Source organism: Balearica regulorum, chromosome 11 (genome assembly GCF_011004875.1).
Source record: "Balearica regulorum gibbericeps isolate bBalReg1 chromosome 11, bBalReg1.pri, whole genome shotgun sequence".
NCBI classification, from domain to species: Eukaryota; Metazoa; Chordata; class Aves; order Gruiformes; family Gruidae; genus Balearica; species Balearica regulorum.
Window position 1 is genome coordinate 2,501 of NC_046194.1, and position 14,466 is coordinate 16,966.

Genomic DNA, 14,466 nt, shown 5'->3' on the forward strand with positions numbered 1-14,466 from the left:
ATGTTTCCCGTCGGAATCGGAGGACTTTTGGGGTCCGACGGAGGACTTCCGGTCATAGAGACTAGGTTTCCGGGGAATTGGAGGACTTCCTGGTCCGTTGGAGGACTTCCTGATGTCTGGAGGACTTCCGGCCATAGAGTCGCCCTTCCGGTCATAGAGGTTTTTAAGATGGAGGGCTCGGAGGACTGGGGATCATAGAGACTGGAGCCGGCTTGCTGGACGGGACGCGTTTTCGTTCCCGTCTGTGGTGAGTGCCGGTAACTCTATGATTCTTTTGGGTCCTAGTAGGGATGTATATAGCAGAAATTTTACCTTTGTAAAAATATTAATTATATCAATGTATTAGTAATGTTAATGTCGGTAAGTAGTATTGGTTACAGTTATAGGTTGTGTTCAGGTGGAGTGGTGGTAGTTTTGTTATGTATAACTAAAAATATTAAAAATAATAAATCTGGTGCAGCAGTAGAAATTGTCACACACCCTGGGAGTAGGGGTTTTTTTTAACATTTACTTTTTTTTAAATTTATTTATTTGAAATACTACTCCCAGGGAGATGACATTTTCTACTGCTGCATTTTTGTTGCGTAAGCTATTATTTAAGTAATTTACATTTTTTATAAGTTTGTGTAAACAAAAGCAAAACTAATCTAATGTAATCTAATGAACAAAAACAACACGAAGACAGAACAATGAACACCACCAGTGACACAAAAGCCTCCACACAAACACAGGAATGACACCAGACACACAAAATAAAGGAAGAGGGGAAAAATGGGGACAAAACTCAAAGACAAATACCATCAGCAAATGTAGAGACTAGCACAAAAAATTACACAACAAGCTGAGCAAAAACCTACCTTTGTTGTTAAAGCTTTATTATTGCTTTGTTATTACTTTATGTAAAGGACAAGTACAGTAGTCATTAATAAATAGGATTCCATTGTTTAACCACCACCACCAGGGATGCATAGCAATAACAGTGATTTACACAAGGCTCCTAACAGGCAATCTCTACTGCTTACCTTAACGTTTTGCTTCTCCAAGAGTTTTCCACTTCAATGCGATCTTTCTCCTCTGCTTCAACTCCCCAGCCGAACGCATGCAGCTTGCGGTCCTCCAGATAGCCACTCTGCTTCCCTACCTGTAAAAACAAAACACTGTAGGTTTTTTTACATTATTATTATTACACAAGAAGCTACAATGACCATTCCAAAAACTTTACAAACTCTTCCTTCCGAAACATCCATTACACCGTCTTGTATGCCAACCTGGTCCTCCTCAACACTGCTCAACTACACTAACACCCCACACCCTTGGCCTTCAACACCACCACCACTACTACTGTGACCATCTCCCACTTAACACACATGCCTGCCATCACAAGCAAATGCAAAACTCCAAAAGATCACAACTCCGGAACACTGTTCCCAGCAGACAAAATAACAACATAGCACTCACCCTGCCTGGCAAAAACCCCAGCCTGAACTGGACTACCATCCACACTTTGGTGATGAACTTCACCTCACAGAGCAGCTGGGAGCAGGGAAAGAAAAGCCCAGCCAGGGAGGGAAAAAAAATTCCCCTGGCTGGGGTTTCTTTATTCTCATCTCATAAAGCAAACCAACTGGCTCAACCTGAAATAAATCCACACACACACACACACAATTATGCACCACCACAACCCCGCTCACACTCCAGTCCTCAACCCAAACATACATCCATTCCACCACCCACCCACCAGCCACGCCACTCCCTCTGGCACTCCTCGGGAACACCATTCCCGGGTGAGATACTATAACAACAGACCTCTGGCCCTGCCTGGCAAAAACCCCGGCCCGAACCGGACTGCCGTCCAAACTTTGGCGACAAACGTCGCCTCGCGGAGTGGCCGGGACCGGGGAAAAAAAAGCCCAGCCGGGGGAAAAAAAAAAATCCCCCGGCTGGGGTTTTTTTATTCTCATCTCATAAAGCAAACCAAACTGGCTCAACCTGGAAAATATAAACACCCCACCCCACCCACCACCACACACACAATTAGGCACCGCTACAACCTCACTCGCCTTCTACCCCTTACCCAAATGCACATCCCTTCCACCGCCCACCCACCGCAACAGGCCCTCGCCACAATTCTTGAACCGTCTGCTGAACAGCCTCACCCTGTCCCTTAAAACAGCATCACGGCTCCGCTTGACTCCAAGGAGCTAGTGCTCATAGATAGAAGTCTACAAGGCATCTTCCTTAAGTGTGCTGCTCCTTCTTCACCATTACTGGGATACACCAGAAAAACCTCACTCGAGGGTGTCCTGCGGAAATCGAAATCATCCCATGGCACCTGAAAAACACAACAGAAGGAGTCTAGGGCCTGCTGACTGACAACTACCCTATACCCCCCTCCACTATAACAGTGGAGCCCTGACAACCTCCACCAAAACAACCTGTGCTAATGCTATACAGAGCAGCACAAAGCTATACAGAAGACAGGGTCATGGAACACAAAACAGTCTCCACTGGCAGTCAGTACAAATACAGACCAGTGCAACACAAGACAGAATACAGGCCCACGTAACAGAGGACAGTCGCCGTTGGCAGGCAATACAAATACAGAGCAGCGCAAAGCAATACCAGGCCAAGCGCAGGCACGTGCAAGGCAATACAACACAAAGGGCTACAACACAAGATGTCTCAGATAGTGGTCAAAACCGATACAAATTGCAGTGACGCAATACAATGCGAGAACGACGGGTGTGTGAGAAGCTAGGCTTTAGGACCCAAGCGCTTAAGGATGCGGGGATGAAACATGGTATCAAACTGCAGTTGCGGTGGAAGGTTGTAGAGCACAGCCGTGAGTCTGGCGGCGCAGACTACCTCCACAAAGGCGACCCGGCTGAAGCATCTGTTATGCGAGACACTCTTTAAGCTCCGGTCACAAGATGACAAATGCCTGACGGGCTGTCTTACAAAGCAACAAGGTGTTACACACCACATGGATGCTTGCCAAGGTGCACGCCGAGCCTGCGGGGCAGAACTTCAACAGCAGCGCTAAAGCACCATACACAACAAGTACCGATAATGCAAACAACACCACAACACTGATAAAGGCCAGAATGTTTACATCTGGCACAACGGACCCGGGACCCCTATCTCTCCCTAGACTTGAGGCAGACTAAACGGCCCTCTCTGCAACCCTGACGTTAAACCCCCTGCTGGCCCCGCCCCAACCACCAGTTTTGCCCCTTAAATTACCTTTCAGAAAGCAGGATCTGAAATCCATCCTCACAGGCAACAAGTCATCTAACCGGGATGCTCCCCCGTCCGCCAGGTTCCACTTCGTTGCTCGCTAGACAGAGCGTCGCCAGTCACCGACGTGCCGCCCAGCCTCCGCTGCGACAAAGCCCTCCTTGGAAATGCCTTGCTCTCTCCCGTCCCTTTTCCTCGACCGCTTGGAGTCGGATTCTTCCATCTGCCGTGCTGAGGCCTCACCGCCACGTGTAAAACTCGAATGACCGGGTATGATATCAGCTATGTCCATAATATGACATCTCAGAAAAATGCTACATCAGTGCACCGGTCATCACTCGCCTCATTTAAGTTGGCTCTTGTGCAAATACACTGTTTGCACATTGATTTGCACCTAGAAAATACAACCAGAAAAGCATCAACAAGATGTAGGCATAAAACCTAAGAAAAGAACTCGGGGCAAAGATAATGCTGGGCGGAGCTACGGGCAGTGCCCTGCTGGCCGCTGCAAGAGACATCCGCTCAGAAACATCTACGACACAATGCACACCATACAGATCTATGCTTTAAGCTATGACCGCAAGATAATAAGGGCTTGATGAGCACAATACCAATGAGTACAGATATTGGAGACTCATGACATTGAATAAGGTACCTGCTGATGACAAAAACCTGTGGAGGCATCAAGACCTGAGGAAGGTATGGCATAGAGCATAAGACAGCCAACACAACCTATGCGACACAACCGCACACAGGCTGGAACTGCCCTGCCTGGCACGGTCTAGCACGGTGCTGGCGAGTAACCCGCTCCCTTTGCCTACTGCAAGGGGACTGCTCCTGGACAGCCCTCTCCTGTTAGCTAACTTCAAAAGCCATCCCCCACAACTCCCAAACTCATCCTGGCCTACCTTGTGACAGCACTCTGCTCGCCTCCTCTGCCGCTCTTTGGTGTGCATCCTCTCTGTCCGCAACTGGAAAAAAAAAACCACACACCAAATTCTTAAACAAGTCACCCAGAGGCTGAGTCAGAGCCAAACCGTTCCAGACCGGGCATATCAACATACTAACCGTACGCTCTTATTGCTGTTCCACCTAACCCTGACTCGACAACCCCGGGCAGAGCAGCTCCACGCCCAACACACGCACACACAGAGACCAAGGCTACAGAGAATGCAACAAACAACGCGACTCCAAGATGAGAGAAAACTCTCAGCGAGAAGAAGGAGGACTCCCGGACCAGAGACGGTGTCGAGCAAGACGACCGACAGGGCGCGACGCCCAGGCGAGGAGGCTCTATGGCAACCCCAGAAGAGAATTGACTGCGATGGCCCGTTATAAGAAGTTACGGTCCAAACCGAGATGACGGATGCGCAAGAAGCGGTCTTCAAGACCTAAGAACGCAAGGATGCGGGGAGGAAGCCCCGGTCCCTGAAGAGGGACGGTTGGAGAGCAGAGCTCCCGACACAGCCTGGGAACAAGCTGCAAGAAGAGACGATCCACTGGAAGCTTCCGAGACGCAAGACCGATCCACACCGTAAGCTTGCTGTCCAAGAAGAGAAGCGCCCGATCGGCACTACCCCGACGAGCGCGGGCATTCGAGACCCTAGGGATGGCGCCCGAGAAGCACGCCGTGCCCGTTGAGCGCAAAGAGGGTGCCGAGAGCTACAGAAGGGCTAACACACAGAAAACAACATACACGACAACCGTACCACGGACACAGGCTGGAACTGCCCTGCCCAGCACAGGCTAGCATCGTGCTGACAAGTAACCCGCTCCCTTTGCCCACCCAAAGGGCACTGCTCCCAGACAGCCTTCTCCCCTACGCTAACCATAAAACCCCTCCCCTGCAACCCCCAAACTGGCCCCCTTCTTACATCCCACTCCCTCAACTTAGCTTTCAGAGGGCCAGGGATCCGGAACCATCCGCAACAGAAGACCTCCGTGCTGCGCATTGGCAAACCAGAATGGTCCTACAGTCCCTTGGTTCCTCTTCATCAGCTACGATTAAAAAAAACCCCAACACAAACAATAAAACAGCGCCAGTCAGCATCGCACTGCTCAACACCAACCTCTCCCGCAACATCTCCCTCCTCATAACCACTGTGGCTTTCCACTCACCTGCTCGTTCCAGAGACTGACACCGTGGCTGTCATCGCCTGTGACGCCTAGGATACCAAGAGATGCAAAATTACTCCTATGTTTGTGGGAAGTCACCGTTCCCAGGATTGCCCTCGCTGTTTTTCCAGCTCACCTCAAATGCACATCCAGTTCCATCAGTGGCCACGCAGCTCCTGCAAAACCAGAGGGAAAGGCTCAAATGAGTTGCCATATAATGCTCTGGTACGAGAAACCGACGAGCATCTAACCTTCTCGGACCTCTCCTCGGCACGTGGCTTCGCCCCTCCGAGGCTCCCTGTGGCACCTGCCAAAAACAAAGTAAAAGGCACATGCTGGGACGGTGCCCAAAACCACAGCCTGCCCGCACACATTCCTATCTCCCGCTCTTTTACCTCAGCCGCTCGCTCACCCGGCCTCCGTCATTTTGGGCTACCAGGCTTGCACCCCACCTAGAAAACACAAACAAAGAATACCTGCATCTTAAACAGCAGCGTGACACCTGAAAAATAACTGCTACTTCAAGCCCACAAGTCACTGCGCACCTGGCCCGAGTCACCTCCCATGCCGATATCCAGCTTCACGCCGTCATAAATCAAGAAAGCCCAGACAAACCTTAACGTCGCCATACAGCCACCAACCACCTCTTCCCTCCGACACCACCGGCCGACCCACCTTCGTACGGCACTCTGCTCGCCTCCTCTGCCGCTCTTTGGTGTGCATCCTCTCTGTCCGCAACTGGAAAAAAAAAAAAACCACACCAAATTCTTAAACAAGTCACCCAGAGGCTGAGTCAGAGCCAAACCGTTCCAGACCGGGCATATCAACATACTAACCGTACGCTCTTATTGCTGTTCCACCTAACCCTGACTCGACAACCCCGGGCAGAGCAGCTCCACGCCCAACACACGCACACACGCACACACAGAGACCAAGGCTACAGAGAATGCAACAAACAACGCGACTCCAAGATGAGAGAAAACTCTCAGCGAGAAGAAGGAGGACTCCCGGACCAGAGACGGTGTCGAGCAAGACGACCGACAGGGCGCGACGCCCAGGCGAGGAGGCTCTATGGCAACCCCAGAAGAGAATTGACTGCGATGGCCCGTTATAAGAAGTTACGGTCCAAACCGAGATGACGGATGCGCAAGAAGCGGTCTTCAAGACCTAAGAACGCAAGGATGCGGGGAGGAAGCCCCGGTCCCTGAAGAGGGACGGTTGGAGCGCAGAGCTCCCGACACAGCCTGGGAACAAGCTGCAAGAAGAGACGATCCACCGGAAGCTTCCGAGACGCAAGACCGATCCACACCGTAAGCTTGCTGTCCAAGAAGAGAAGCGCCCGATCGGCACTACCCCGACGAGTACGGGCATTCGAGACCCTAGGGATGGCGCCCGAGAAGCACGCCGTGCCCGTTGAGCGCAAAGAGGGTGCCGAGAGCTACGGAAGGGCTAACGCACAGAAAACAACATACACGACAACCATACCACAGACACAGGCTGGAACTGCCCTGCCCAGCACAGGCTAGCATCGTGCTGACAAGTAACCCGCTCCCTTTGCCCACCCAAAGGGCACTGCTCCCAGACAGCTCTCTCCCCTGCGCTAACCATAAAACCCCTCCCCTGCAACCCCCAAACTGGCCCCCTCCACAGCCCACTCCCTCCCTGGCCACAGTCCCTCAACTTAGCTTGTCAGAGGGCCAGGGATCCTGGAAGCCATCCGCAATCAACAAGGTGCACGCTGCGCATTGGCAAACCAGAATGGTCCTACAGTCCCTTGGTTCCTCTTCATCAGCTACGATTAAAAAAAAACCCCAACACAAACAATAAAACAGCGCCAGTCAGCATCGCACTGCTCAACACCAACCTCTCCCGCAACATCTCCCTCCTCATAACCACTGTGGCTTTCCACTCACCTGCTCGTTCCAGAGACTGACACCGTGGCTGTCATCGCCTGTGGCGCCTAGGATACCAAGAGATGCAAAATTACTCCTATGTTTGTGGGAAGTCACCGTTCCCAGGATTGCCCTCGCTGTTTTTCCAGCTCACCTCAAATGCATATCCAGTTCCATCAGTGGCCACGCAGCTCCTGCAAAACCAGAGGGAAAGGCTCAAATGAGTTGCCATATAATGCTCTGGTACGAGAAACCGACGAGCATCTAACCTTCTCGGACCTCTCCTCGGCACGTGGCTTTGCCCCTCCGAGGCTCCCCTGTGGCACCTGCCAAAAACAAAGTAAAAGGCACATGCTGGGACGGTGCCCAAAACCACAGCCTGCCCGCACACATTCCTATCTCCCGCTCTTTTACCTCAGCCGCTCGCTCACCTGGCCTCCGTCATTTTGGGCTACCATGCTTGCACCCCACCTAGAAAACACAAACAAAGAATACCTGCATCTTAAACAGCAATGTGACACCTGAAAAATAACTGCTACTTCAAGACCACAAGTCACTGCGCGCCTGGCCCGAGTCACCTCCCATGCCGATATCCAGCTTCACGCCGTCATAAATCAAGAAAGCCCAGACAAACCTTAACGTCGCCATACAGCCACCAACCACCTCTTCCCTCCGACACCACCGGCCGACCCACCTTCGTACGGCACTCTGCTCGCCTCCTCTGCCGCTCTTTGGTGTGCATCCTCTCTGTCCGCAACTGGAAAAAAAAAAAAACCACACCAAATTCTTAAACAAGTCACCCAGAGGCTGAGTCAGAGCCAAACCGTTCCAGACCGGGCATATCAACATACTAACCGTACGCTCTTATTGCTGTTCCACCTAACCCTGACTCGACAACCCCGGGCAGAGCAGCTCCACGCCCAACACACGCACACACAGAGACCAAGGCTACAGAGAATGCAACAAACAACGCGACTCCAAGATGAGAGAAAACTCTCAGCGAGAAGAAGGAGGACTCCCGGACCAGAGACGGTGTCGAGCAAGACGACCGACAGGGCGCGAACGCCCAGGCGAGGAGGCTCTATGGCAACCCCAGAAGAGAATTGACTGCGATGGCCCGTTATAAGAAGTTACGGTCCAAACCGAGATGACGGATGCGCAGGAAGCGGTCTTCAAGACCTAAGAACGCAAGGATGCGGGGAGGAAGCCCCGGTCCCTGAAGAGGGACGGTTGGAGCGCAGAGCTCCCGACACAGCCTGGGAACAAGCTGCAAGAAGAGACGATCCACCGGAAGCTTCCGAGACGCAAGACCGATCCACACCGTAAGCTTGCTGTCCAAGAAGAGAAGCGCCCGATCGGCACTACCCCGACGAGTACGGGCATTCGAGACCCTAGGGATGGCGCCCGAGAAGCACGCCGTGCCCGTTGAGCGCAAAGAGGGTGCCGAGAGCTACGGAAGGGCTAACGCACAGAAAACAACATACACGACAACCATACCACAGACACAGGCTGGAACTGCCCTGCCCAGCACAGGCTAGCATCGTGCTGACAAGTAACCCGCTCCCTTTGCCCACCCAAAGGGCACTGCTCCCAGACAGCTCTCTCCCCTGCGCTAACCATAAAACCCCTCCCCTGCAACCCCCAAACTGGCCCCCTTCTTACATCCCACTCCCTCAACTTAGCTTTCAGAGGGCCAGGGATCCGGAACCATCCGCAACAGAAGACCTCCGTGCTGCGCATTGGCAAACCAGAATGGTCCTACAGTCCCTTGGTTCCTCTTCATCAGCTACGATTAAAAAAAACCCCAACACAAACAATAAAACAGCGCCAGTCAGCATCGCACTGCTCAACACCAACCTCTCCCGCAACATCTCCCTCCTCATAACCACTGTGGCTTTCCACTCACCTGCTCGTTCCAGAGACTGACACCGTGGCTGTCATCGCCTGTGACGCCTAGGATACCAAGAGATGCAAAATTACTCCTATGTTTGTGGGAAGTCACCGTTCCCAGGATTGCCCTCGCTGTTTTTCCAGCTCACCTCAAATGCAATATCCAGTTCCATCAGTGGCCACGCAGCTCCTGCAAAACCAGAGGGAAAGGCTCAAATGAGTTGCCATATAATGCTCTGGTACGAGAAACCGACGAGCATCTAACCTTCTCGGACCTCTCCTCGGCACGTGGCTTTCGCCCCTCCGAGGCTCCCTGTGGCACCTGCCAAAAACAAAGTAAAAGGCACATGCTGGGACGGTGCCCAAAACCACAGCCTGCCCGCACACATTCCTATCTCCCGCTCTTTTACCTCAGCCGCTCGCTCACCCTAGCCTCCGTCATTTTGGGCTACCAGGCTTGCACCCCACCTAGAAAACACAAACAAAGAATACCTGCATCTTAAACAGCAGTGTGACACCTGAAAAATAACTGCTACTTCAAGCCCACAAGTCACTGCGCACCTGGCCCGAGTCACCTCCCATGCCGATATCCAGCTTCACGCCGTCATAAATCAAGAAAGCCCAGACAAACCTTAACGTCGCCATACAGCCACCAACCACCTCTTCCCTCCGACACCACCGGCCGACCCACCTTCGTACGGCACTCTGCTCGCCTCCTCTGCCGCTCTTTGGTGTGCATCCTCTCTGTCCGCAACTGGAAAAAAAAAAAAACCACACCAAATTCTTAAACAAGTCACCCAGAGGCTGAGTCAGAGCCAAACCGTTCCAGACCGGGCATATCAACATACTAACCGTACGCTCTTATTGCTGTTCCACCTAACCCTGACTCGACAACCCCGGGCAGAGCAGCTCCACGCCCAACACACGCACACACGCACACACAGAGACCAAGGCTACAGAGAATGCAACAAACAACGCGACTCCAAGATGAGAGAAAACTCTCAGCGAGAAGAAGGAGGACTCCCGGACCAGAGACGGTGTCGAGCAAGACGACCGACAGGGCGCGACGCCCAGGCGAGGAGGCTCTATGGCAACCCCAGAAGAGAATTGACTGCGATGGCCCGTTATAAGAAGTTACGGTCCAAACCGAGATGACGGATGCGCAAGAAGCGGTCTTCAAGACCTAAGAACGCAAGGATGCGGGGAGGAAGCCCCGGTCCCTGAAGAGGGACGGTTGGAGCGCAGAGCTCCCGACACAGCCTGGGAACAAGCTGCAAGAAGAGACGATCCACCGGAAGCTTCCGAGACGCAAGACCGATCCACACCGTAAGCTTGCTGTCCAAGAAGAGAAGCGCCCGATCGGCACTACCCCGACGAGTACGGGCATTCGAGACCCTAGGGATGGCGCCCGAGAAGCACGCCGTGCCCGTTGAGCGCAAAGAGGGTGCCGAGAGCTACGGAAGGGCTAACGCACAGAAAACAACATACACGACAACCATACCACAGACACAGGCTGGAACTGCCCTGCCCAGCACAGGCTAGCATCGTGCTGACAAGTAACCCGCTCCCTTTGCCCACCCAAAGGGCACTGCTCCCAGACAGCTCTCTCCCCTGCGCTAACCATAAAACCCCTCCCCTGCAACCCCCAAACTGGCCCCCTTCTTACATCCCACTCCCTCAACTTAGCTTTCAGAGGGCCAGGGATCCGGAACCATCCGCAACAGAAGACCTCCGTGCTGCGCATTGGCAAACCAGAATGGTCCTACAGTCCCTTGGTTCCTCTTCATCAGCTACGATTAAAAAAAACCCCAACACAAACAATAAAACAGCGCCAGTCAGCATCGCACTGCTCAACACCAACCTCTCCCGCAACATCTCCCTCCTCATAACCACTGTGGCTTTCCACTCACCTGCTCGTTCCAGAGACTGACACCGTGGCTGTCATCGCCTGTGACGCCTAGGATACCAAGAGATGCAAAATTACTCCTATGTTTGTGGGAAGTCACCGTTCCCAGGATTGCCCTCGCTGTTTTTCCAGCTCACCTCAAATGCACATCCAGTTCCATCAGTGGCCACGCAGCTCCTGCAAAACCAGAGGGAAAGGCTCAAATGAGTTGCCATATAATGCTCTGGTACGAGAAACCGACGAGCATCTAACCTTCTCGGACCTCTCCTCGGCACGTGGCTTCGCCCCTCCGAGGCTCCCTGTGGCACCTGCCAAAAACAAAGTAAAAGGCACATGCTGGGACGGTGCCCAAAACCACAGCCTGCCCGCACACATTCCTATCTCCCGCTCTTTTACCTCAGCCGCTCGCTCACCCGGCCTCCGTCATTTTGGGCTACCAGGCTTGCACCCCACCTAGAAAACACAAACAAAGAATACCTGCATCTTAAACAGCAGCGTGACACCTGAAAAATAACTGCTACTTCAAGCCCACAAGTCACTGCGCACCTGGCCCGAGTCACCTCCCATGCCGATATCCAGCTTCACGCCGTCATAAATCAAGAAAGCCCAGACAAACCTTAACGTCGCCATACAGCCACCAACCACCTCTTCCCTCCGACACCACCGGCCGACCCACCTTCGTACGGCACTCTGCTCGCCTCCTCTGCCGCTCTTTGGTGTGCATCCTCTCTGTCCGCAACTGGAAAAAAAAAAAACCACACCAAATTCTTAAACAAGTCACCCAGAGGCTGAGTCAGAGCCAAACCGTTCCAGACCGGGCATATCAACATACTAACCGTACGCTCTTATTGCTCTTCCACCTAACCCTGACTCGACAACCCCGGGCAGAGCAGCTCCACGCCCAACACACGCACACACAGAGACCAAGGCTACAGAGAATGCAACAAACAACGCGACTCCAAGATGAGAGAAAACTCTCAGCGAGAAGAAGGAGGACTCCCGGACCAGAGACGGTGTCGAGCAAGACGACCGACAGGGCGCAACGCCCAGGCGAGGAGGCTCTATGGCAACCCCAGAAGAGAATTGACTGCGATGGCCCGTTATAAGAAGTTACGGTCCAAACCGAGATGACGGATGCGCAAGAAGCGGTCTTCAAGACCTAAGAACGCAAGGATGCGGGGAGGAAGCCCCGGTCCCTGAAGAGGGACGGTTGGAGCGCAGAGCTCCCGACACAGCCTGGGAACAAGCTGCAAGAAGAGACGATCCACCGGAAGCTTCCGAGACGCAAGACCGATCCACACCGTAAGCTTGCTGTCCAAGAAGAGAAGCGCCCGATCGGCACTACCCCGACGAGTACGGGCATTCGAGACCCTAGGGATGGCGCCCGAGAAGCACGCCGTGCCCGTTGAGCGCAAAGAGGGTGCCGAGAGCTACGGAAGGGCTAACGCACAGAAAACAACATACACGACAACCATACCACAGACACAGGCTGGAACTGCCCTGCCCAGCACAGGCTAGCATCGTGCTGACAAGTAACCCGCTCCCTTTGCCCACCCAAAGGGCACTGCTCCCAGACAGCTCTCTCCCCTACGCTAACCATAAAACCCCTCCCCTGCAACCCCCAAACTGGCCCCCTCCACAGCCCACTCCCTCCCTGGCCACAGTCCCTCAACTTAGCTTGTAGAGGGCCAGGGATCTGGAGCCATCCGCAATCAACAAGGTGCACACCGCACATTGGCTATCTGAGACATTCCTGCAGTCACCAGTTTCCTCTTCGTCATCTACAATATGAAAACTCAGAACACACAAACAAACAGTGCCATCAGTCAGCATCGCACCGGTCAACACCGACCTTTCCCACAACATCCCCTCCCCCCCCCCCCCAGAAGCGCCGTGGCTTTCCACTCACCTGCTCGTTCCAGAGACGGACCCTGCAGCTGTCATTGCTTGTGGCACCTAAGACGCCAAGAGACACAAAATCACTCCTACATTTCTGAGAACTTACCGTGCCCTCAAATCGCCCTCGCTGTTCCTCCAGCTCACCTCAAACAGGCATCTGGTTCCAAATGGGTGGCCACGCAGCTCCTGCAAAACCAGAGGGAAAGGCTCAAATGAGTTGCCATATAATGCTCTGGTACGAGAAACCGACGAGCATCTAACCTTCTCGGACCTCTCCTCGGCACGTGGCTTTGCCCCTCCGAGGCTCCCTGTGGCACCTGCCAAAAACAAAGTAAAAGGCACATGCTGGGACGGTGCCCAAAACCACAGCCTGCCCGCACACATTCCTATCTCCCGCTCTTTTACCTCAGCCGCTCGCTCACCCGGCCTCCGTCATTTTGGGCTACCAGGCTTGCACCCCACCTAGAAAACACAAACAAAGAATACCTGCATCTTAAACAGCAGTGTGACACCTGAAAAATAACTGCTACTTCAAGCCCACAAGTCACTGCGCACCTGGCCCGAGTCACCTCCCATGCCGATATCCAGCTTCACGCCGTCATAAATCAAGAAAGCCCAGACAAACCTTAACGTCGCCATACAGCCACCAACCACCTCTTCCCTCCGACACCACCGGCCGACCCACCTTCGTACGGCACTCTGCTCGCCTCCTCTGCCGCTCTTTGGTGTGCATCCTCTCTGTCCGCAACTGAAAAAAAAAAAAACCACACCAAATTCTTAAACAAGTCACCCAGAGGCTGAGTCAGAGCCAAACCGTTCCAGACCGGGCATATCAACATACTAACCGTACGCTCTTATTGCTGTTCCACCTAACCCTGACTCGACAACCCCGGGCAGAGCAGCTCCACGCCCAACACACGCACACACAGAGACCAAGGCTACAGAGAATGCAACAAACAACGCGACTCCAAGATGAGAGAAAACTCTCAGCGAGAAGAAGGAGGACTCCCGGACCGGAGACGGTGTCGAGCAAGACGACCGACAGGGCGCAACGCCCAGGCGAGGAGGCTCTATGGCAACCCCAGAAGAGAATTGACTGCGATGGCCCGTTATAAGAAGTTACGGTCCAAACCGAGATGACGGATGCGCAAGAAGCGGTCTTCAAGACCTAAGAACGCAAGGATGCGGGGAGGAAGCCCCGGTCCCTGAAGAGGGACGGTTGGAGAGCAGAGCTCCCGACACAGCCTGGGAACAAGCTGCAAGAAGAGACGATCCACTGGAAGCTTCCGAGATGCAAGACCGATCCACACCGTAAGCTTGCTGTCCAAGAAGAGAAGCGCCCGATCGGCACTACCCCGACGAGTACGGGCATTCGAGACCCTAGGGATGGCGCCCGAGAAGCACGCCGTGCCCGTTGAGCGCAAAGAGGGTGCCGAGAGCTACGGAAGGGCTAACGCACAGAAAACAACATACACGACAACCATACCACAGACACAGGCTGGAACTGCCCTGCCCAGCACAGGCTAG